The following is a 25,514-nucleotide window of genomic DNA, read 5'->3' as shown; positions in this document are numbered from 1 at the left end:
CATGTGAGTACAGTGGTTCAACCTTAATATTATAAAGCGACGAAAATACTTTTTGTGCGCCAAAAAACCTTAAAATAATGACTTTTCAACAATATCTAGTGATGACCGATTTCAAAACAATGCTTCGAAGCTTTACGAATCTTTTGTTTCGAATCAGTGGTTCGGATCGTGTATCAAACTGCCAAACTACTGAAATCGTGTGACTTTGGTGCTCCGAACCACTGATTCGAAACAAAAGATTCGTAAAGCCATCATCACTAGGTCATCACTAGATATTGTTGATTCATTATTTTGTCTTTTTGGCGCACAAAAAGTATTCTCATCGCTTTATAATATTAAGGTTGAACCACTGTACTCACACAAACTGTTTAAATATGTTTTGAGTACCTTTCTGGGTCTTGAGAGGTTCAATGACATTGCTGGCAATAGAGGCCTCACTGAGCTATCGAATTTCATCAAAAATATCTTAATTTGTGTTCCGAAGATGAACAAAGGTCTTACGGGTGTAGAACGACATGAGGGTGAGTAATAAATGACATAATTTTCATTTTTGGGTGAACTAACCCTTTAAATTACCACTATAGCCAGCAGAATAGTAACCAGCAATCACTATTGTAACATTTAAAAATCTATTTTTGTCATTTTTTGAACGGACATATGTAGGAAAAGTCACAAAGTCTCATGAAAAACAAAAACTTTTCTTCAAATTGCGAATGAAATTAGACAGCAAGTAAAGAGCTGAGCTAATCACTGAAGCTATCAGTCAGTTCAGCGTTGAGTATGAAAACTCCCATTTTAATTAATGAATCTGTCAATTAATTGTGTCTCCGCTTTGTTTGTTATAATGAGAGGATTTGTGTGTGCGCAGAACTTAGTAAACTTGTGCTAAATATAAATTCAGCATTTTGAGAGATACTGAGGCTACATCCACACGAAGCCAGAGCTTTCCCTATCCGATCTCTTTTTTTCCTCGTCTCAAGAAATGTCTGCGTACACACGAAACCACTGAAACGACTCAAAACGATGTAGTATACATGCCAGATCAGTATGTGGCGCTGTAATTCTGCAATAGAGATACACTAAAAACAAAGAACAAGACTTGGAGCATGCGCATAAACCTTGTGCGCTGTATACAAACTTTAGTAAAGCTTCGAAATAAAGCTTTAGGCTCGGCAGCTTCTGCAGCACAAACACAAGCATGTATTACGCTATCGTTGTTGTTGCCATTTTGTGCTGTTAGCGGTGTCTGACTAGGGTTGACACGTGGGGTGATGACATCATCGTTTCACAAAATATAAGGATTGGATGTACACACAAAAACGCAAAGGGCGTCGTTTTCAGATTTATCCACTCCGGGACCTGGTTTAAAAAAATAAATAAAAAATAGCGGTTTCACCTTCTGAAAATGCCATATCAGTCTGGACGAAACGCCTATACAATACAAAATTTTTGCGTTTACAGCTAAACTCGTCTCTGTGTGGACGGGGCCTGAGTGAATTCTCACTACTGGTAACTTAACACCTTTGATTGGTCATTATTTTCAACAGAAATCCCTGCAAAATCACGTTGTAAATAGACACTTTGGCAGCGCCGTTCAACTCACATGACATGAATAGAACAACCAGATTGCTTTAATTTCCTTACTTTTCTGTTTTATTTAACAATATAAATTATATGTTACACATAGTAATATAATAATAGTAATATAACTGTTAATCCTGCAATAAAAATAAAAACTCGCATTGACCTGACCAAGCTGCCATACCCAACTGACGCCCCTGATAAAGAGCCTAATTTACATTTTAGAAGAAGGCATGTTGGCACTTAATAGAATGGCAATGACTTCATTCAGTACTTATACTCTTCCTCTAATGTGAGCACTTTCTGCATTGTTTGGATCTAAAGCCAAGAACTCATCTGTAGCTATTTTTACAAACCCATACTGACTGCTGTGTAAACTAGTTTGCATACTAATGTTCACAAAATGAGAACTGTCTGTTAACTGAGGTTGTGATGACATTGTGATGGTTTCTAAATGCTAGTGCTTTCAACATGAGAATGGAGTAAAATGATTAATTTGCGTTTAGAGTTTTGAAAAGAAAATTTGCAACTCTTGTTTATAGTTTTGAGAAAGCAGTCTTTCTTTGGAAAATGGAAAATGATCATTAAGATCATATGTTTCCTGCTGGATTTGCTTCAGGACCCAGATGTTAAACACAGTTTCAACACAGTTCTCAAATACTAAAATAATAATAACATTTAAAAATAAATATAACTTTGGCTAAAAGAATGGATTTTAGTGAGAAAACAACTAACTAAAACTGTAACTAATCCAATGCATGCATTACATTACAGAGAAAATATCACTCTGACATTACTTGATACGTTTAAAACAGACCTGTTAGTTTAGTTTAGGCTTAACTCTAATCTAAAAGTGACCTTCATGAAGTTTTCAAGGCAAATGCTAAATGCAGCACAGCAGTGAAATTAGAATATGAATGTGGAGAGAAATGCAGCATCAGCAAAGAGAACAGCCCTGCTGCAGCGCAGCCAACAGTTAATGGAGATGGAGAGAAAAAGAGAGAGAGAGAGAGAGAGAGAGAGAGATGTACATTCAATGGTTGAAGAGAAAAGCATCCTGATATTGAGGGTAGTCATAATTTAACTGAACTGTCAATGGGATGTGAGCATGTGAGAGAGGGCATAGGAGTACTGACTGATTTGTGCATATGGGTTATTACAGCACAGAAACACATGCATCAAGACATCAGGATCATCCCAGGAGGAAACCGCATTAATGATCACCATATGGAGCACTTAAGACAGTGAGAGAGGATGTATGTTAGTTAAATACAGTCTCTGTATGTCTGTATTTCTCTCTTAGCATGACTGCAGCAGCTGCTGACTCAGACATCTGCAGTACTCTGGGACAGCAACCTGCGACTGTAGTTAAATGTGGTACAAATGAGACAGATAGAGAGAGATACTGAGGAGTAAACTAGGTGGCAGCAGAGAGCATATAAAACGCAGGTTTTCTCCTCCCGAAGATCCAGAGAAAATTTCTTCATTTCCAGAATTGTTTATTTCACACTGACATAATGTGTTGTTCTGCAGTATTAACCGATTTTGCGGGAGTGTGGGCGGGACCTTGATATTGTGGCTCCACTTTGCGCTTACTACTGCGCAGACTCGAGATTCAAGATGTCAGTGATATATTCACACACTGGTGGCTTCAGTTACTACAATGGAAGAGAGTGAAGGTGCGTCCGCCATCTTTTTTTTACAGTCTATGGAATGGACGCTAATGAAAAACGATGTTTTTAGGTCATCTACCATCTACCACCATCTATCAGCAGGTCCTAACTAAACCATGTGAAGTCAAACCTTGACCCCTTGGGGAAGCTCCTATTAAATTCTTAATTCTTTCTCTCTTTGTCCCTCCCCAATGAATAAAGCTATTTTACTGTATTAAAATGAAGAGCAATGCATGTGCATTAGGTGTGTAATTGGTTGTCACAAAGAATGATGGAAGGTAGCTTGGTCATACAACCCTGTCTCCTTAAAAACTGGATAAATGAATAGCATTTTCAAGCAAACTTTATCACTATTCTTCATCAACAGCAAATGCAGACAAACCAAATTGTACCATTACAGTTATATCTCATGATACTGTAAATTGCAATACATATTTACTTCCACCATAATGCTTTAATCAGTTTTGTTATTGTTAACTAAATCTATAAATAACAAAAAATTTAAATAAAGCTAAAATCAAATTATATTACACGAAAAACTTAAAAATAAGTAAGTTGTTCCAATCACTTCTATGGCCACAGGTGTATAAAATCAAGCACCTAGGCATGCAGACTGCTTCTGCAAACATTTGTGAAAGAATGGGTCGCTCTCAGGAGCTCAGTGAATTCAAGCGTCGTACCGTGATAGGTTGTCACCTGTGCAATAAGTCCATTCGTGAAATTCCCTCACTACTAAATATTCCACGCTCAACTGTTAGTGGTATCATAACAAAGTGGAAGCAATTGGGAACAACAGCAACTCAGCCACGAAGTGATAGGCCACGTAAAATCACGGTGTCAGCGCATGCTGAGGCGCAGGGTGCAGAAGTCCCTAACTTTCTGCAGTCAACAGCTACAGACCTCCAAACTTCATGTGGCCTTCAGATTAGCTCAAGAACAGTGCGTAGAGAGCTTCATGGAATGGGTTTCCATGGCCGAGCAGCTGCATCCAAGCCTTACATCACCAAGTGCAATACAAAGCGTCGGATGCAGTGGTGTAAAGCACGCCACCACTGGACTCTAGAGCAGTGGAGACGTGTTCTCTGGAGTGACGAATCACGCTTCTCTGTCTGGCAATCCGATGGACGAGTCTGGGTTTGGCGGTTGCCAGGAGAACGGTACTTGCCTGACTGCATTGCACCAAGTGTAAAGTTTGGTGGAGGGGGGATTATGGTGTGGGGTTGTTTTTCAGGCTTGGCCCCTTAGTTCCAGTGAAAGGAACTCTTAATGCTTCAGCATACCAAGACATTTTGGAAAATTTCATGCTCAAAACTTTGTGGTAACAGTTTGGGGATGGCCCCTTCCTGTTCCAACATGACTGAGCACCAGTGCACAAAGCAAGGTCCATAAAGACATGGATGAGTGAGTTTGGTGTGGAGGAACTTGACTGGCCTGCACAGAGTCCTGACCTCAACCCGAAAGAACACCTTTGGGATGAATTAGAGCGGAGACTGCCTGCCTGACCTCACAAATGCGCTTCTCATAAACACACTCCTAAACCTTGTGGAAAGCCTTCCCAGAAGAGTTGAAGCTGTTATAGCTGCAAAGGGTGGGCCAACTCCATTTAAACCCAACGGATTAAGAATGGGATGTCATTAAAGTTCATGTGCACATAAAGGCAGGCGTCCCAAAACTTTTGGCAATATAGTGTGTATATATATATATATATATATATATATATAAAATAATAAAAATAATTAATTAATTAATAAATACTATAATAAAGACAAATAATACTACATTAACAGTGGCTTTAATTGACATCCTATCTACTCCAGCTTCAGAATATCAAAAAATAGAAAATCATGACATTATGGTGTCATCCACATGTACTCACAAATATGATTACTTTAACATGATTCGAATGCAGCTTATCATTTTTGTGCTGCGACAGAGAATGATGGGAGATGTAGTTTTGGCACCTCATTAACGGTCTAATTATATTCTCTTTTAGAAAGAATTTTAGCAATTAGATATAGTTTTTACATTTTTGCTCAGAGATTACTGTAATGATGCTCAGGGGTGGAAAGCAACAGTGAAAGCAATGTTCTTTCCAGCACTCTGACACACATTCTACTTTATTTCTTTTCTGTGGTTTTCTATCTGTGAAAATTATTTTTGGTAAGGATTTTTTTGTCCTTTTTTAGAGCTTGACAACCACAAGTCACTTCAAATTGTCTCTGCATGGCAGGTGTTGCAAAACATTTCCTGAAAAAATGTTTTCAACCCAAAAATAATAACAGAATAGGGGTTTGGAACAACACAAATATGAGTAAACAATAAGAGAATTTTCATTGTTGGGGTGAACGGTCAAATTAAAATCCTCACTGACTGTGAAAGGAGACAGTATTTTAGCAATTGGAAAATTACACACCTATTACATCACCATCCAGAAAGAGAGGAGACAGTGAGAAAGCAACAGTTAAAGTAAGAGGCCTTTCAAGGCTTATGTGCACATGACAGAGGAAAACAACAGTCAAAGATCATGACCACCATCTTCACTTTCATCCTCTTCACTGAATTCACTCTGATGACCACAAATGATTTCTCCAGTTTGATTCGATATGGTCTGACATGTTCAAGACTGTGTAAAGCATGAAAGAGAAGAGCAGGACAGAAATATCTGAACAGTGCAGAAGGATCTAATGGCTTAAGAAGCTAATGTACTCACAAATGTTCTGGTCCCATTTTATATTAGGTGTCTTTAACTACTATTTACACAATACATACATTGTACAAATTTTTTGATGCAAGTACATAGTAGTTAAAGACACCTAATATAAAGTGGGACCAGTTTTCCTTTAAAGGGACTTTTCATGGCTGTTTTCTATAAAATTTTTTAATATATTAAGCATTTCCACAGACAGACATCCCACAGTTTTTGTCGTAAACATACACGTCAGTAACAAACAATAATTAGCAGGACATTTTGTTGAATGCTTGTCATATACTGTATTTTGTGGTAGCCCTGCACCCTAAAAACTCTACAGAATCTCACTCTTCATTACTGTCATTAAACATCAAATATCCTCTGACTGCCTTTCTGTCAGACATCACGTCATTTCAGCCCAGAGCGAAAGGACAAATTGCCTGTTGCTAGAAACATATCATCGTGTCTGGTTAGGACACAGTGTCAGTTGTCAGACAACAGATGGAATCCAAATGTCTGTGTTCACTTATTAATGAATGTCAAGCACTAGTTAAGCAACCTGTCTCACACAAAATGATATCCATGTATTGCATATTTTCCTGTCTACTCAGAAAAAAAAATAATAAAACTATAACTTTTTGTATTTTAAGTACTTTTCAACTTTCTGTCACAGCAAGTCCCTGGCCATATATTTCATCCAAATTAAACAAGCCTTTGGAAATGGTTCTGTCCTTTTTAATAGCTCCTCTTTCCCCTAAGGACTGAGGACAACATCAGCGCTTATTCTTTTCAGGTATCTGACATCTTTATAATATCTTGCTCACGCTGAAAAAAATATTGAATGCTATTAGAGTAGCTGTATATTGTTAGGAGATTTTTAAAGGAACATGTCTTGTACAGAAACTGTTTGGTATATTATAATCATAATACATGTCATTATAATGCAGATAACTAAATAATACATTATTAAAATACTTCAATTGTTGTGTATTGTTACATAGCTTATGCTGTGATTGATTTATCATACAGTGTGACAAGCAAAATACTGTCTTAGCATATGATTTAATGTCACGCTGTGTTTCACGCTGTTAGGTCAATCCGCGGCCAAACTGAACTCAGCCGGGTATCGTCGTAACAGTCTCGTTCTGCATGGAAAAATATTTAACCACATTGGACCGTATTCAATGCTTTTATAAAGAGACTTCAGATGTTAGATTTGCTAAAAATGTATCCCATACATCTTAACCCTGTAAAGCCTGTCATACAAAATAATAATAGTTTTTTTTAAATGGCAGTTTATTGAACCTTTAGACAACCTTTTTTTTTTTGAGTATCATATTTGATACTTTTATGTCTCTTTATAGTATTATATAGTGAGAATATAGAGCTCATAATTGAGGATGAAAAAAACAACAACTGAATTTTAAAAAAATTCTCAAACTGAGCAAAAATATGCAATTTAGATTAAATATTAAAGCTTTAATATAAATCAGTGCAATCTTTATAACAGTATAGCAGACTACTTTCATAAAATGCATTTAGTCTACTGTAAATATCAGTTGTCATTCTATATCGCCCAATGATTTGTCTTAGTTTTATGATCAAAGCTCTGTAGTTTTTTGGGATGGCAAAACATATAATGCAATGCCATATGATGATTGAGAGATGTACAAATAAAATTTCCCTAAAAGCCTGATGTATCACATTTGATACTTTTATAAAAAATTTTTTATAAATAATCAGGTAAACTTAATTTGGTTTTGTCCAGTGTTAATTTTGAAATACTACTAACAAATGTAAAAAAATTATTCTTATGTTTACTTACCTATGAAAATCAGTAAAGATTGCACAACATTTCCAAGGTAGAAGGTAGAAATTTTTAGAACTATATACTTAAATGACTTTTACTTTCTAAATAAATATGAACTACCAATCAGATGACAGAAGGCATGTAGGTTGTGTACAACAGGTTTCTCAGGCAAATTGTGATCACATTGATAATTTAGAGGCTTTAGAAATTTGTGTATCAAATGTGTTAAGTAGGCTTTATAGGGATAACTCCTTATTTTAAGGAAAAGATAAGGAAAAGTGTGCCAAGATGAAAATACATTTCAGAAACACAATATGAGCATTCAGAATTCAATAAATAAATAAATAAATAAAAAATACTGAACAATTTTTGCTTTGTGGCAGGGTGCATTATCCTGCTGAAAGAGGCCACAGCCACCAGGGAATACCGTTTCCATGAAAGGGTGTACATGGTCTGCAACAACACTTAGGTAGGTGGTACATGTCAAAGTAACATCCACATGAATGGAAGGACCCAAGGTTTCCCAGCAGAACATAGTGCATCCTGGTGCCACGTATTCCCCAGGTAAGCGACGCACCCGGCCATCCATGTGATGTAAAAGAAAACGTGATTCATCAGATCAGGCCACTTTCTTCCAGTTCTGACGCTCACGTGCCCACTGTTGGCGCTTTCGGCGGTGGACAGGGGTCAGCATGGTCACCCCGACTGGTCTGCGGCTATGCAGCCCCATACGCAACAAACTGCGATGCACTGTGTATTCTGACATCTTTCTGTCAGAACCAGCATTAACTTCCTGAGCAATTTGAGCTACAGTAGCTCATCTGTTGGATCGGACCACATATATAATCACCCAAATAAGAATATAAAGTCAAACTTTCAGTGGTACAGACAGTACAGAACATGCTGGCTGTTCTACACATAAATGTCATTAGAGGATTATGGGAATGGTAGTCTGGGAGCACAGTGCTTCGCAATCAGGGATATATAGTGAGTGATTCACCTTCACCCAAGCCTCCATCTACAAGCTTTTTTCTCCAATCAATCTAAACTCAACCCACCCACCTCGAATTCATCTACTTCTCCCCTCTGCAACCTCGCTGAGTTCGTCACCCCCTGCAGACTGCACTGCCCAATCACACTCAGTCACTTCTAATTAGAGCTCTCTGTTCTGATCTCCATTCGTCGCCCAGGGAGACCCCATAGCAACCAAACACGTACTCTGAGACAATTAAGAAGTAGTGGCCTGACAAGAAGCAGCACAGAAAAACACACATGCATAAGCTTGCATCAAACCAGAGCATACAACTGAACAAACAAATCATGTATTAATTCACATGGCAACTGTAATTTGGTAATCAAATGCACAAACGTGCTCATCCGCTCCTGTACACATACACACAGCTGTTTTGAACCTTCCCGTATGACAGAAAGATCCTTATTAACCAGACCACCTGCTGCTGGTCTTCCTCTTCTATTTCCATGACTGCAAGCAGGAAATATGGTCTTCATCCCATCACTTCTCTTTCTGGCTGTATAAACTGGTTAAACTTTATCCCAAAATAGAAGCCTTGCCTAAAGCCAAAGCAAAAGATCATTCCTGCATTTCGTCTTCAGATTTGAGATCACAGCACCCTTCCAAATATTACATATACCATGACACTGAACCCAGAACAGGGAGACATCAGACTAGAGGAGTGACAGGAAGAGACTCGCACAGGACTAGATGTCCCTGAGGAGGCAACTAGTACAGACATACTTTGTGATTTTAATCTGAATCGAACAAGTCTGTGTTTTTTCTTTGGCAAAAATACTTTGGTAAAAATAACAGATCAAATTATCTACTGCTTTTTGGTTAACTTGGAGGTCTCCTGAGAAATCTAAATTCTCCTTTACACTCCTTTCCATCCCAATAAGAACATTTATGATTGCAATATATATTTTTCACAACAATTCTCATTTATTTTGACCTTCACTGAATAACTACAGCAACGTAACTACACTTTTTATACTTTTCCAATGTGCAGCCATATATATTGCACTGCTGTGGGATTACAAATTTAAGAATCTGTTTAAGATCTGCTGATCCTACGTCCAGATATAACAATCACATGAAATACTAAGGTAAAGTACATTGTATTTAGCATTTTAAGGTAAAGATGATGACATCAGATGAATAATTCTGTTAAGCAAAGTTTGTAGCAAGAGGTTTCTGCCCGTTCCTGTTCTCTTATTGTAAGTCAAATGAGCCAGATTACTGAGACTCTCACCTTCGGTCTTTAATGGCTCTTGGAGCCCCGTCCCATTCTTTGAATAGTTATGCTGATTGGATTAGGATTTGCGACACTCTAGAGTCTGGGGCGGGTTCCTATACCTGGATACTTCATTTGCATGCTTTGTTTAAGGTCGTCAGCCAGGTGCTTTGTCTCCATTTCTAAGCACTGCCTCCTGAAATCTATATAAACTACAATGTACACTGCCTTAGTTAGACTTGATGACTGCAGCTACCAACAGCATGTTCTCAAAGAATCCACTGAAGATACAACCAAGTCTCCTGGTCTTCGCTTCTGCGATTTCCAACAACTGCTCAAAAAAAATAAAGGAACACTTTGAAAACACATCAGATCTCAATGGGGGAAAATATCATGCTGGATATCTATACTGACATGGACTGGGTAATGTGTTAGGAACGAAAGGATGCCACATCGTTTGATGGAAATGAAAATTATCAACCTACAGAGGACTGAATTCAAAAACACCCCGAAAATCAAAGTGAAAAAATGATGCAGCAGGCTAGTCTATTTTGCTGAAATTTCATTGCGGCAACTCAAAATGGTACTCATTAGTTTGTATGGCCCCCACGTGCTTGTATGCATGCCTGACAACGTCGGGGCAAGCTCCTAATGAGACGACGGATGGTGTCATGGGGTATTTCCTCCCAGATCTGGACCAGGGCATCACTGAGCTCTTAGACAGTCTGAGGTGCAACCTGGCGGCGTCAGATGGACCAAAACAATGTCCTAGAGGTGTTCTATTTGATTAAGGGGGCCATTCAATGGTATCAATTCCTTCATCCTCCAGGAACTGCCTGCATACCTTTGCCACATGAGGCCGGGCATTGTCGTGCACCAGGAGGAACCCAGGACCCAGCGTAGGGTCTGACAATGGGTCCAAGGATTTCATCCCGATACCTAATGTCAGTCAGGGTGCCATTGTCAGTGCTCATCCTGTTCCTCCTTGCACAAAGGAGCAGATACCGGTCCTGCTGATGGGTTAAGGACCTTCTATGGCCCTGTCCAGCTCTCCTAGAGTAACTGCCTGTCTCCTGGAATCTCCTCCATGCTCTTGAGACTGTGCTGGGAGACACAGCAAACCTTGTGGCAATGGCACGTATTGATGTGCCATCCTGGAGGAGTTGGACTGCCTGTGTAATCTCTGTAGGGTCCAGGTATCGCCTCATACTACCAGTAGTGACACTGACCTTAGCCAAATGCAAAACTAGTGAAAAAACAGTAAGAAAAGATGAGTAGAGGAAAAAATGTCAGTGGCCTCCACCTGTAAAACCATTCCTGTTTTGGGGGTCGTCTCATTTTTGCCCATCTAGTGCACCTGTTGTTAATTTCATTAACACCAAAGCAACTGAAACTGATTAACAACCCCCTCTGCTACTTAACTGACCAGATCAATATCCCAGGAGTTTAACTGACTTGATGCTATTCTCTGATTAAAAAGTGTTCCTTTCATTTTTTTGAGCAGTATATATGCCTGCACATTGGACGCATTTAGTAAGTGGGTCCTTCACAAGGGGATCCACACATTTGTCGTTCCTTGGCATCAAAAAGTTTAAAAATCTCTGGTTTACAAAACATATCCAATCCCAATAGCATTAAAGCATCGTTTTACAAAAATCAATCCTGTCTGAATGGTGCTTTAGATGGGAATTTGAAGTATCTTGAACTAAAGTAGGATTACTGTCAAAAAGCCAAAACTGATTGATCTCCAAAAGCAGCGCTGCATGTTCATTGTGACAGGAGAGTTAAGTGACTGATATTTACAAAGAGATTTAGGGGAAGTGTGGCAGGAGATGGGCGCAGTTTTTTAATAAGTGAGCTTAAAGACTCCAGTCGCCCCAACAAGAGCCCTCTCTGCTGATAACACAGGCATCGTCGCCCTTCATGCCATTTAAAGGCCACTTATTTCTGTCTTTCACAAAAGCACAATCAATATTCAAAATCACTGGAGGCTCTCAGAATATGGAACTGATAACAGCAGGATGTGTTCTCTACAGAGCTTGAGGGAGGAGGAGAGAAAATGTCAATAATTCACTGAAGGATGAAATTTTAGGAAGCCTGCACAGCTTTTAAGGGAAAGAGATCATCCATACCAGGAAGAGAAAGTGTTTGTACTTATAAATGACACTGTTATTCAGCTCTGTTTGTGCTCCTCGATCAACACAGTGCTCTTGAAAGAAAGAGGTGGAAACAGCTTACACACGCTGGAAAACACTGTTTCCATCAGGCACCATAGATGGATGACTCACTGAAAGACAAACAGCCCTTTTTGGTATTCAGAGAACAGAAATGACGGGACCTTTTCAATAGCAAATGTTTTGGACAGAGCCCCTCTAATCTCCCATAATATTCAAACCATTTATAAGAAAGAAATGATAACGGGATGATATTTCAAATAGGAACTTCCTCTAGCATTGATCTGCGGCACACAGAAAAGAGGAAAAATGGAGAGTGACTTTGCTGGGGTTTTTTTTTTTTTTTTTTTTTTACATCTCTTTATAGAAGGTAGGTCTGCTGCTGTAAATATCACCTTTAAAGGACACCAGCAGGTCTGAACTTTATCTCAAATTTGCTCCTCCATTTTATACATAAAATACTTGCATGACATATTTAATTGAATCTGAACAAAAATGAGGCTGACAGGTACAGTTTGTTCATTATATCGTACTATTTTAAGGTCATATGTCATGTCTAATTTTAATACCATGTTATTCTTCTGTAGGCCACAGAAAGAGGTTCCATACAATGAAAGTAAATAGTGACCAGATTTACTATTAAAAGCAGAAAAAAAAAGCATGATAAGTGTACTATAAAAGTAGTCCAAGTTGGACAAATTGTACGCTACATTCTAAGTCTTATGAAGCTTTGTACATGAGGAGCAGACTATTTTAAGTCATTATTTACTGATATCTTTGACGCAGCTCTCAAATCTCATTTGTGCATATTAAAATTTGTCATATTATGGTGAGTAATGAGAAACACAAGATCCAAATGATGAATATGACGTTAATCCTGGTATGATGTCTTGACATGCCATATTTGAATATATAAATGTCAATGAGATTTTATAGCTATGATAGAGGTTTAGATTATCAGTGAATAAATTAAATTTCAGTCTTTCAGTCAGCTATTGTGTCACTTCAAAACACTTGGAATATAAAACACCTCAAGTCACAAGTTGCATTGACTGGTTTTACGATTTTTAGAGCCTGACAGCCCCTAGTCACCTTTCACATTCATTATAAGAGACAGAGAGAAAAAAAGTCATACAGGTTTGGAATGACATGAGGGTGAGTAAATGATGACAGAATTTTCATTTTTGGGTGAACTATCCCTTTAAATATAACATATTTTCTAACTAAAGCCTATTACACCTTTCACAACAGGTTTGTCCCATTATTCCTCCTTATTTGGTCTTAGCTTTTGGTACATTTCTCTGTTTCAACCATGGCTGTCTCTGTCACTCTCTTTATACTTTCTCTTCTAAACACTCTATCATCAGTGCTCTTTCAGAGACTGTCTTTAGTATTCATAGCACAAACGAAAAACATGCAGCAAAACAAGTTCATAATGACAGATTCTCCACCTCTCTTTTCTCTAATGATCTTTTCCTCTACAGGCCAATGATTAAAATGAGCCGTTGAAGTGGCAGTGTGCTATTTCACATTGACCTTTCCTCGCCATAGCCACACACACACACACACACACACACACACAAAGATTGTGGCCACAATACAAAAGAATAATCAAATGATAACAAGCTACCATTAGACACAAGAGGCTGTTCAAGTCAACATTACATTGTGTGTGATGAGCTGTTGTTCTGAAGAGGAAAAAAAAAAAAAAAAAAAATTCAGAGGGCTATATAAATATGAGGAATTCTTTATCACTGCAGTGACAGGGAGAGATGAATAAATGCATCTCAGGTGACCTTACCATTCCATTCCATTAGAAAAAAATAAAATAATTAACCTCCAACTCTGCTCTACAGTACATGTCTATGAACAATAGGAAATAAACTACTTCATACACATTCAGGACATACCAAATGAGAATAATGCTGAGGGTTTGGACCAATCAGTAGTGGGATTGAATAATTATATGCAATTAAGTGAAACTCCCGAATAGAAAAAACAAAACAAAACTGGAAAGCACAAAATTGATTCTATTTACATTCTTAAAGCATATTCCCGGCCGTACTGTGCATGAATCATCAGTTACTCCAATTTAAAAAAAAAAGTTTGCCATGGTAGACTTTGTAATAACTTTTAAAAATGACTTTGTGAGCTGACATCACAAATCTCCTGGGATGCACTGATATTAAAATTCTAATTGAAATCCTTTAAATCAACAATGGTTTAATACTGTTAAAAACAAATCTCAAAATGAATATCCATTTTTCATAATATACATCAATGTATATGAGATGCTTAATTCACTTGTAATGAATTGTTTATTAAATGTAGCATTTAAAACGATCGATTTTAGTTATTTATGTACACTCCTGGTCAAAGACAATGGACCAAGCTAAAAATGGCAAAATATTTAGTGGTCTTTTAATGGTCTTAACCTTTTAATGGTTTTAACCATAAATCACTGGTCAGGAAAATTAGCAAGAATTGCACAAATACTGTTTATAAAGTAACTTTCCCCAACTTGCAGACAGCTTTTCACAGGAAGAAGAGTCAATGTTGTTCCACTCAATGTTAATGGCTTCAAACAGTTCATGAGTAGTTGAAAAATGTCTCCCAGTTCGTTTGAGTTTAATGTGAGACCAAATATCTACTATAGGGATCAAATCTGAACTCTGACCAAGGCCAAAACATGAGCCTGATGGACTTGTTCTCAAGCCACTTCTTGGTTGTCTTTGCATTTTAGGCAGGAGCACTATCTTGTTGAAAATTAAAATCTGATCAATCCTCTTTAGACAAAAACTTTTCAATTGTGGGAAGCAAGACATTCTGCAATATTCTCCTGTACGTTGAAGAATTAAATTACTTTTCACAGTGAAGTAGCTCATCAATACCACCAGTTAAAAAGGCTCCCCACACAATGACACTCTTCCTCCTTGCTTCACTGTGGTAGAGATGCAATTATTATTATATTTCTCGCCAGATTTTCAAAGACGCCGCTCTGGAGCATCACCATGCAACTCGTGTTTCATTGTGATTCATCACTTCACACACAACTTCCCACATTCTGCCAAAAACTTCATTCTGTCTTTGATGTTTTTCTGAGACAGCAATGGCTTTTTAAGTAGTGCATTAGCTTAAATTTTGCTAATTTCCTGACCAATAATTTGTGGTTAAGACAATTAAAAGCTTAGTGTTTAGCCATTTTTTTTTACCTAGAGGTGTAGTCAAAACAGTGAATTTTAATATCGAACATTTATCAGTTATTGGCCATAACACATCTCACATCTCTTATTACAGAAGCTTATTAAATCACTGAAATCAGACAAGTCATCTCTTCAAATGAGCAAGTTTTGAACAAGTGGGTTACAAGTCCGTTTGCTGAGAGCCAGAGACCATGTGTGGCAGTGAAAATATTTACTGATGATTAGTTCCTCATTAGAGAGTGTTGTTTACGTGCAGAGCTGACACTCTTAACATGATTCCCTCTCATATACAGCAGCACCAGACCATGACAGACCTCTCACATCATACTGATAGTACTAAACACAAGCTGTGCCGTGAATACCGAAGCGATGAGTCTGAGATCCTCAGTTAGATATAAACACAGTCAAACGCATACAGTACACACACAATATAGTTTGCAGCATTTGTCAAGCACTAAACAGAGGCATTAACCTGAGGTGACAGACTGATGATAAACAACAGCAGCTAGAGGCTGAGTGCGTGAAAACAAACCCAGAAACGTGTGCACACACAGGCACCCCCAGAGAACACACCTGAGTGATTATGCAAACACAAATCAGAAACATTTACAAAGTAGTGCGAGAACAGTGTGTGTGAGACTGAGACAGAGAGAGAAGCTCCTTGCTGCCTACAGTCTACATAGGCAGCATACTAAATGTCATGGAAGAATAACTGTTGTGCCACAAAAATAGTGCAACTGATTTTGACATTAGCATGTTGGTAAGCTAACGATATGACACTCTCATAAGCTTAAAAATAAATAGCACAAAGAAAAAGTTGTGCAGAATAATCCATTTTAGTTACTGTAAACAATTTTTAGCAATACTTTTCACTACTCTTTGCATTATTTTTGTCTATTTTTCTTTTCTTTTTTTTTTTGTCTCGCAATCTCGGATTTATTTTTTCATGTACCACATTTCCTAGAAAATAAGTTGCATCGGATTAAATTCAGAAATGTGAAATACCGTTAAATTAAATGAAATGTTTACAAACATTATAAATCTATAATCATTTATTTTAGTTCCTCTCACAAATCCTTTAAATGTAACTGCATTCAGTTTCAGAACAGAAAAGGAATTTAAAAATATTGGTTTAAAATAAAAACAATTATAATGGCATATATTATGAACAACATTTATTATAAATGCCAAGCTTAAACCAATTTAAAGCCAGAAGTGTAAAGTATTTGAGTAAATGGAATTAGTTACTGTATTTAAGTATCTTTTTGGCTACTCTGTAGTTGTACTGAATATTAAAGATATTAGCAACTTTTACTCTCTACTTGACTACATTTTTGAGCAAGTAAATGTACTTTTACTCCAGTACATTTATGATGAGTAATGCAGTTACACATTACATTTTGCATTGCACCTAACTTTTTCTGCAGCAGTTTTTTTTTTTATATAAAGAAGCGATATCGCCATCTAAGGGCACTGAAGGTACTATATCTTGTGTGTTTTACCTTAAAGGTCCCCTATTATGCCCATTTTTTAAGACGTAATTTAACTCTCAGGTGTCCCCAGACTGTGTCTGTGAAGTTTCGGCTTAAAATACCTCACAGATCATTTATAAATCCATGTTGTAAATACCCATTTCTGACTACAGTCAAGAACAGGCTGTTTTCATGCATGTGCCTTTAAATGCAAATGAGCTGCTGTGCTCCGCCCCCTCTCTACAATCACAGTTCCTGCCTCAATCGGATTCTCTGCCAAATATTAACAAGACATCTGCTTGGTTTTGATTATCATCTATATCGCGAACACTCATGGATAGCATCGTTTTTCTTTTATCATTAAAGTTTATTATCTCCACGCGTTTTAAAGCTATATCAGTTTAAACTTCTAATGGATCATTTTCTGAGCGCACTTATCTGAAGCACACACACATAGACAGCTGTCAGCCGTCAAGTCTCGTGAGTGACTCCTCTTTCACATTTTTTTGTTGTGTTTAAACTAATACACACAAGGTTTTGTCAAAAACGCACACAGTTCACATAAACAGTTATGTCTGTGAACGTAAAGAGCAGGCAACGTTGCAGAAATCGTATGTGTATATTAGATCTGTGGTGCATTCCCTTCAAAAATACAACTAATCCACTGCGTTCAGCGGCTCAGATGTCAGTAAACGAAGACTGTTATGTTCACTCTTACATCCAACATCCATTACTTACCAGACATTTTGTGCTACAGCTGCTCGACCGCGGAGAAAATGGCGGACAGTGTACAGCTCACTGAGGGTGGAAACTATGGTAATGAAGGACTGTCAGTCAGCGGTCGTGGGCGCGGCATGAGTAATGTGACGTCACATTACTCAGAGAATCAAAACGGCGTGTTTGATTTAGGATATGAGGTCATGACTGCAGCCAGTGATGAGGCTGAAACCAGCACATCTAGTGCAAGTAGACATTGACTATTTAATTTTACTTAACATTATTTTATTCATCCACTATTTTGACGAGACCTTTTTGATGGATATTGGTATAAGTATGGCCTTTTTGTGCACTTAAGCTTAACTGAGACTTGAGAGTTTGTAGATGTTTAAAAGGTTGTTGTGTCGACCTTGATTTATTGCAATATTGAGGTTTTCAAAATAAACATGATTTCTCATCTTACAAATCAATTGCTTCTTATTTTCACTGGCATGTCTCTCAGGTGTTGAGGACTAGTGCATCTTTGAGCCTACATTTAGTATGAGTAAAATACTTAAGTACTGTTAAAATCAGATACTTTAAGACTTTTACTTAAGTCGTATTGGAATTGGTTACTTGTAACTTGTAATACAGTCATTTTCAATGTAAAGGCCTGTACACACCGGGACGAATATCGCACACGATTATCGCCGACGTTTAACGCCTCATGACTAAACAAAGGGCGCCAATGTGAGTGTGCACACCGATGTGAAAAACGGCAGGCGTAAAAGCATAATTTTTTAAAAAACGCCTCGGGTTCGTCTTTTTGGTTTGACGCGCCGCGTTAAAAACTGGCAGACCAATGAGATTGGCGCTTTTGTTCACGTGCATGGAGCTGCTGAAGTTACAGTAATACACGACTTGCTAGCGCTCAAGCACAAAACGGTCTTGCCTAGCACACATTGATACCAAGACGACAAAGAGGAAGTAAGTAGACAAGGAAGACCCCTACAAACTATCCCTGCGTCTCAAACAGCTCCCTAGAATGTGGCCGACTCCCTGATCAGTGCCCTGACTACCAAACTAGGGAGCTGATTGAGATGCATGCTATGGGTGCTCTGCCAGTTCTTGGCCACACCAATAGATGTGTATTATTTCTGTATTTTTACTGTTTTTTTTCTTTTCTTTTACATTCAAGAAATATAGTTGAGAATGTCTATTTCATAAATATGTTTATTTGCACTACTGTCATTGTGACTTATTTGTACTACCGTTTCTGACTACCATCTTTCATATGTCATATATATGCCATATACGCCATTTTATATCTGCATTTTATCTTCTTTAACTTTATTAATATCATAAATATGTTTATTTGCACAACTGTTAAACACAAGCGCCATATACTGTGCGGGAGTGAATTTGCACGTTCACTCTGCGCATCGCCAGTGAAAATCGCTTGGGTATGAACACAAAAAACGTCTCGAAAAACGCTGGCGATAAGCGCGTGCGATATTCGTCCCTGGTGTGTACAGGCCTTAAGGTATCTTTTACTCAAGTATGGTTTTCAGGTACTCTTTACACCTCTGTTTAAAGCAAAACAGAAACTACTGACATGTGGAAAAAGGCACTATACAAATAAACTCACGCATGTCTCGTACAGCACAAACCCAAATGTGTACAGTTTGTGCATGTTTTGCATGCTTGACATTAATTGCATTATATAATTTGCTTTGGAATACAAGTCACAGAACGTTTTAGATGATTAAAATACCACAAAAGCATTATGGGATTGCCTTCTCTGTGAGATACATGGAATGCTGCCCAAGAATTTGACTAAAACAAGATTATATACTCACCCTCGAGTCGTTCAATGTCAATAAGTAGCAATGTCTTATTGGTGAATGAACTGTTCCTTTGAGTTGGATCTTTTCAAAGTATTGGCTGATCATAAGTTCACAAAACTGGTCTGAATGATTCACAAATCAGACTGATCCAATTCTCAAGTTTATTCAATGAACTGATCGCAATGATGAACAGCTTACTTTCAGTGAATAACAAATTTATTCTATTTGTCACACAACTCTATTGTATGGCTTTAATATTTGGAATATTGGAAATGAGTCACATTCATAGTGCTTTTGCATGCTCTTTTAAGACTTTAGTATACAGTACATTGCATAGAGCATGGGTAGCCAATCCTGCTCCTGGAGGGCTATTCAATTCCAACCGTGCTCCAACACACTTACCTGTTATACCATGAACACATTGATTAGCTGTGTTTGATTAGGGTTGGAGCTAAACTTTGCAGGATGGTAGCCCTCAAGAAGCAGGGATGGAGACCCCAGGCGTAAAGTAACCAACATATTCAAATTCCTCCTTTTGTGTTCCATGGAAAACAGAAAGTGATACAGGTATGGAATAAAAAAAGGATGGCTAAATTATGACAATCTTTTATTTTTGAGTGAACAATTCCTCTCTTTATGATGCCTACCTTTAGGAACAACCTTACAATGCTTCCTCCATAGGAACTAAGTTTTAGAACAGAGTAAGAGAGAGAGAAAGAAAGAAGAGGTCTCTGTTTTCTGGTTTTTGCTGGCAACCGTGAGATGGAAGAAAGTGCTTGTACTGATGGAATTCGTGACATGTCTGATTAATCACAGTGAGAGATGCTGCTAGACCTCACCAGCACACAAACACACACCATGCCGCATCACAAACATCCATCAAAAACAGCCCCATAATCTTTCACATATAGCCATTCCTCTACTCTAGAAATAAACAGTGAGACAAACAGGAAGTTACAGGACAAGCAAACCATTAGTGTTATAAAAGGGCACAAAACACAAGCGGAATATAAAACACACAATCTCTACCACTGACGTCACAAGCTCAACACAGGAAGTCTGGATTCACTCTTGTGGAGTGGAAGAATGTTAACTCAAAATTTCAGTTTGGGTTTCCATGAAACGTACAAAAATGGAGCTCTGTTCAATCCTTATGAAATTTTCATTGCAATCCATCCAGTTTGAAAGTATCGGCATGAGTTTGCATGTGATCAAGAGTTTAGTTTGAATGTTACAGAGGTCTGAGATGACTCACTAATAGAAACTTTCAACTGATGTCTCCGAGATCAAGAATATGAGTCTGATATCACAGTGACATGAAATTTATATATACACTAGATAGACCGACAGAGAGACAGACAGACTTTAAACTGAATAACTTCCCCACAGGTCTGAGTGTATGAGAGTCTCTTCAGGGAAGTGGGTTAATCGTCAGTTTGATTACATCGTTAAGAGATGTTTTCCAGGGGCACACAGGAGAGGGTGTTGAGCTAGTCAAGCAGAAACAGACAGATGGCTTCAAGTCTCATGGCACAAGCTGCAATGTTATTACCTCAAATACACTCCAAGTGAAAAATATGAGGAGAATTCGTCATTTCTTAATGATCGAAGTGAACTATAATGCATTTCTAAAATTTTATAATACAAGAAATAAATTTCAGACCAGTAAACTCAATACATGGTGTTGATTAGAGTAACTGCTTGATTGGTACTGGAACAGCTGAGCTTTCAGTGAGAGCTGAAGAGGGAATTCAAGGCATTTTATCTGAAAGTGATATCTATTCCACTCTAGCACCTGCACAAACATCTGCCACAAGCATTTTTTCCTCTGATAAGAACCTTGATTTTATGTACGAATATTCCTGTTTTAATTTAAAAAAAAAACAAACAAAAAAAACCATTTTCTTCATGCTGCATAATGGTTAACATGATAATCCCAATTATTTTGCTCAAAATTATAATCACAACGATTGTTGTCATTTGAGAAATTTATTTTTGTCACCGTTATGGTGACACGGTTATTTTGATGTTCTGTTTTGTTTAACTTAGTTCCTGTTTTCCTGCTCTGTTTAATTTCAGTTTCCTTGGTTTTTGATTATGTCCCTGTTTGTTTCTATGGTTACTTATAATTATCATCTGTGTCTTATCTAGTTCATTGTTATCTCCTGCATATATATACTCCCTGTTCAGATCAGTCCTCTGTCGGTTACTGTCTATGCGAAATGTGTTGTTTTCTCCTGTGTTGTTCTAACAATCTCCTGCGTTTATAATAAAAGACTGTAGTATTCCTCGTTCATGCGTTTTGCTTACCACACCAACTCATTACGGAATAACCCCTTAAAAAGAAAAAAAGAAATGAACTTACCAGCACTGTGTCTCCCCCTCCGTGAGCAGAGGACTTTGGTGGAGTATATCGGGTGCGTGTTGCTTCACAGCGGTTCCCCTATCACCATCTGTGAGGTAGAGAAGGAGCTCGAGCCTACCACAGACCACACACTAGAGTCAGCCACCTGGGTCGTCCCGGAGTCGAGGTACGTTGCCCAGTCCATCCCAGAGATAGGCGTGGACCGCTGCCTTATCGACCTTTGGTCCGCAAATCCAGTTCCCACCCTCAATTCGACACCTTCCCCACCGGTCCCGTCCGGCTGTCTGGATGCCGTTCGGTCCCATCCGGAGACCTCCTCCTATGCATCCGCCCGACTTCCTCGTCCCATCCAGTCCCCTGGATCCGCCAGCTCCACTGGTGTCATCCAGCTCCTCGGCTTTGCCCCCACCACTAACTCCGCGCAGCTCTTCTGCGGGATTCCCGATCACCAGCTCGGCACCTCAGCTTCACCTCGGTCCTCCAAACCCTTGACTCCACCTCAGCCCGTCAGCTCCACCCCGGCTCTGCTGTCCCTTAGCTCCACCGTGGTCCATCAGCCATTGGACTCCTCCGGTCTCCCTCTTACCTCCGGCTCAGCCTCAGTCAGTCATCGCTTTGCCTCCGCCACAGACTTCCAGGTCCCCGGAAGCCTCGACCCTCCACCCCTTCAGTTCCTCTCCGGCTTCACCGTTGTTCTTACTCCCTCTGTCGTCGCCTTGGTCTCACGATCCAGCGGCTCCACCTTGGCCGTGGAATTCGCCCTGCAGTTCGAGCTTTCTATCGCATATTTCTATGACATATGCGTGGGAGCTCTGTGAGAATTTGTGAAAAGCCAATGTTCCCGATTGAGATCACTCCTATAGGTTGCTGCATCCAGAATAAGCAAAAGTAAGTACTGTCAGACTGTCGTGAACACACTCAGGACTGTTTGCCGAAGCTGTGGATTACAGGTAATAATGTTGTAAATAACGTTCAGTTTCTTGCACAGACTGATCGTTTCGCTTCATAAGACCTCAATGTATCGTCAGGATCCACCGGTATTAATTTTGCTTTGCCTATATAAGTTTTTTGACCCTCAAAGTGATGGTAGCCATTGACTTGCATTATACAAATCACCAAGGACCATGGTTTCAGCTAAAAATCTTCTTTACTGTTCTACTGAAGGAAAAAGTCACCTACATCTTGGATGGCCTGAGGGTGTGTAAATTAACATTACATTTTTATTTTTGAGTGAACTATCCCTTTAAAATAAAGTGTAACCCCATGTACTTATTGCACCTTTGAAAAAAATGACAAAACATTAGGCATACAAAATATATTGGTAGAATATTGGTTACTGGATGATATTAGATATTTAAAATCATCTGTTTAGCTGTTTTATGCTAATTTTCTCTATTTTTTATCTAATGCTCACTTAAAGTTAATCTTTAAAAAACATTATAATTTAATAACACTTAAAATGTAATCTTTAGCAAATAATTATCAGCCTATCGACATCAGCCAGATTGTTTCATATCAGTACAAATCTATCAGTACTAATCCCTACAAAACCTAAAATCTAGAGCTCAGTCTGACCACATGCTTCCCTTCTGCAGCGCAGTAATGAGGGAGCAGGTTGCAGGACATGCTGGGCCACTGCTGTTGCAGTCTGGACGCATCCAACCACATCCACTAATTAAAACCCTTGGCTTATAGACATCGGCCAATCAGAGCGCTAAATACACACCACTGAGATGAATGGTACCTTAGTGCAGTGCTATACTGAGGTCTGGCACTGAGCTTGAGGAAGATGAGAGGAGCAGTGAAGGCTGACTCATGCACTCCGGCAGAATGCGTCAGCATTGTGGAGATGAAAGCACAAACGATCCCCCTTGATTTACCTGGCACTGCATTAAAGCAAAGGACAGAAAGTAAGCCATTAAATGGACTGTCAAATTCATCCCTCATTTGGAACAACAGAGAAAATCCTGTCTGTTATCTTTGAAGACAAGGAGCAATGGGAGAAAGAAATTGGAATACAGTAGGGAATCAATCCGATGCATTTGGGTAAGTAATAAATAACTAAAATCAAGTGGAAATAATTAAACTAAAAGTCCACACAAGCAGTGGCTTGCCCTGCATGGGTGACTAGCAGCATATATTACAACAAACGTGCAACGCTGTGCTGTGACCAAAGCTTTAAATCGCACTGAAAAAGAGGCAGGGGAAAGTAGCCTTGTTCAGGCAGCTGTCTTAATGGGGTTGGTGCTGAACAGCGCTTAAAGAGTCTGTCTGGTTACATTTGGCCTGAACCCAACACAATTATTACTGCTAAGGACAAAAAAAAAAAAAAAAAAAAAAAAAAAAAAATCAATCAGCAAAAATTTGGCACATGCTCAGAACTGGCCATACAGGATGCCAGGCTAAATCTCAAGTGACTCTGAGCCTGAGAGCCACAGAACCAGAATCACAACACTGGAACCGACATGACTAGTCACACTATTGGACGTTGTAGGGCAATTTCACAATAATCAGCTATCTTGTCTACACTCTTAAAGAGACAGCTCATCTATCCCAGACAATTTTGAGTTCCAACCGTTCAAATTTGTAGTGTTTCGGTGTTGCAAGAATATTCCCAATTTAATAATGTGCAAAATGTTTGTTAACCATGCACAATTTAAAAATAAGTAACAATGTTACTGAAAACCGAAACAAAACTTTTTATATGATTTGTTTTGGTTAATGAATGTTTTTGAACAAATCTATTGAGTGAATGATTAAATGACTCACTCATAATACAAAAAGAGTCACTGATCACTGCCTACTGGTGTAATGAAATCTGCACGTCTCAGAGTGCAAATAATAAAATGAATACTCTTTCTTGTCTCCTTGCACTTAAATGAACAAATTCACGCAAGTATTCTAGTATTTACGTGTATCCTAGTAAACACAGGCTGCATCCAAAATTGCATACTTCCCTACTACATAGTAGGCGTAAAACAGCATGTGACAAAATTAGTATGTCCGAATTCACAGTACTCATAAACAAGTAGGCAAAAGGTACCCGGATGACCTACTTCTTCTGGCGAGATTCTGAAGTGTGCATACGATGGACACTTTACCATCCCATGAGGCCACAGGAGAGGATTTATGAATGGCAGTGAAGCGACATAACAGACGCTGGTAGGTCACGATAATGACAACATGGTGAATGTAGTACGTCCGGAATACATTCACACTACACACACTCATACTATGTAGAACATACTTTTTTAGCAGTCGTGAAGTAATCACTTATTCAAAATAAGTACCTACTGAAGAGAGTATGCGATTTTGGACGCAGCCATAGTCGCTTAAGTGAACGGAAACAGCAGAGAAAGACAGCGCATGTGTATCATTATATTAGATTCGTGCAGCTCATGAAGTGACAACAGCCTAATATCCCTGCTGCTGTCTGTTTTTAATGTTAATGTAATTTACGTCTGATAGGGGTTTCAGAATTAGGTGTGGCTAAAATGGCCCGATAGCACCACCTACAAAATTTCAATTAAGCGCCCTTTGCGCTACGTTTCACGTACAAGTATGAAATTCGGAAGACACATGTTACAGCCCAATACCAACAAAAAAGTCCCTGGGTGCAAAATCTGAAAACCCAACAGGAAGTGAGATATTTTGAATTTTCTCTGCAAAATTTTGACAGTTTTTGCCATTTCCAGACATTGTACTTTAACGAACTCCTCCTAGTGCTTTAATCAGATCAAGGTCATATTTGGTCA

At 38.6% G+C, this 25,514-nt stretch overlaps 1 protein-coding gene across 3 annotated transcripts in view; it reads right to left on the bottom strand.

The window, feature by feature from the left end:
* The window catches only part of LOC127505263 (kelch domain-containing protein 8B-like), a 123,549-nt gene that overhangs the window by 47,016 nt on the left and 51,019 nt on the right, over positions 1–25,514 (bottom strand). The window lies entirely within an intron of this gene.

This window comes from Ctenopharyngodon idella, chromosome 22 (genome assembly GCF_019924925.1).
Source record: "Ctenopharyngodon idella isolate HZGC_01 chromosome 22, HZGC01, whole genome shotgun sequence".
NCBI classification, from domain to species: Eukaryota; Metazoa; Chordata; class Actinopteri; order Cypriniformes; family Xenocyprididae; genus Ctenopharyngodon; species Ctenopharyngodon idella.
The sequence above is the reverse complement of the archived record's forward strand: the minus strand, read 5'-3'. Positions and strand labels throughout refer to the sequence as shown.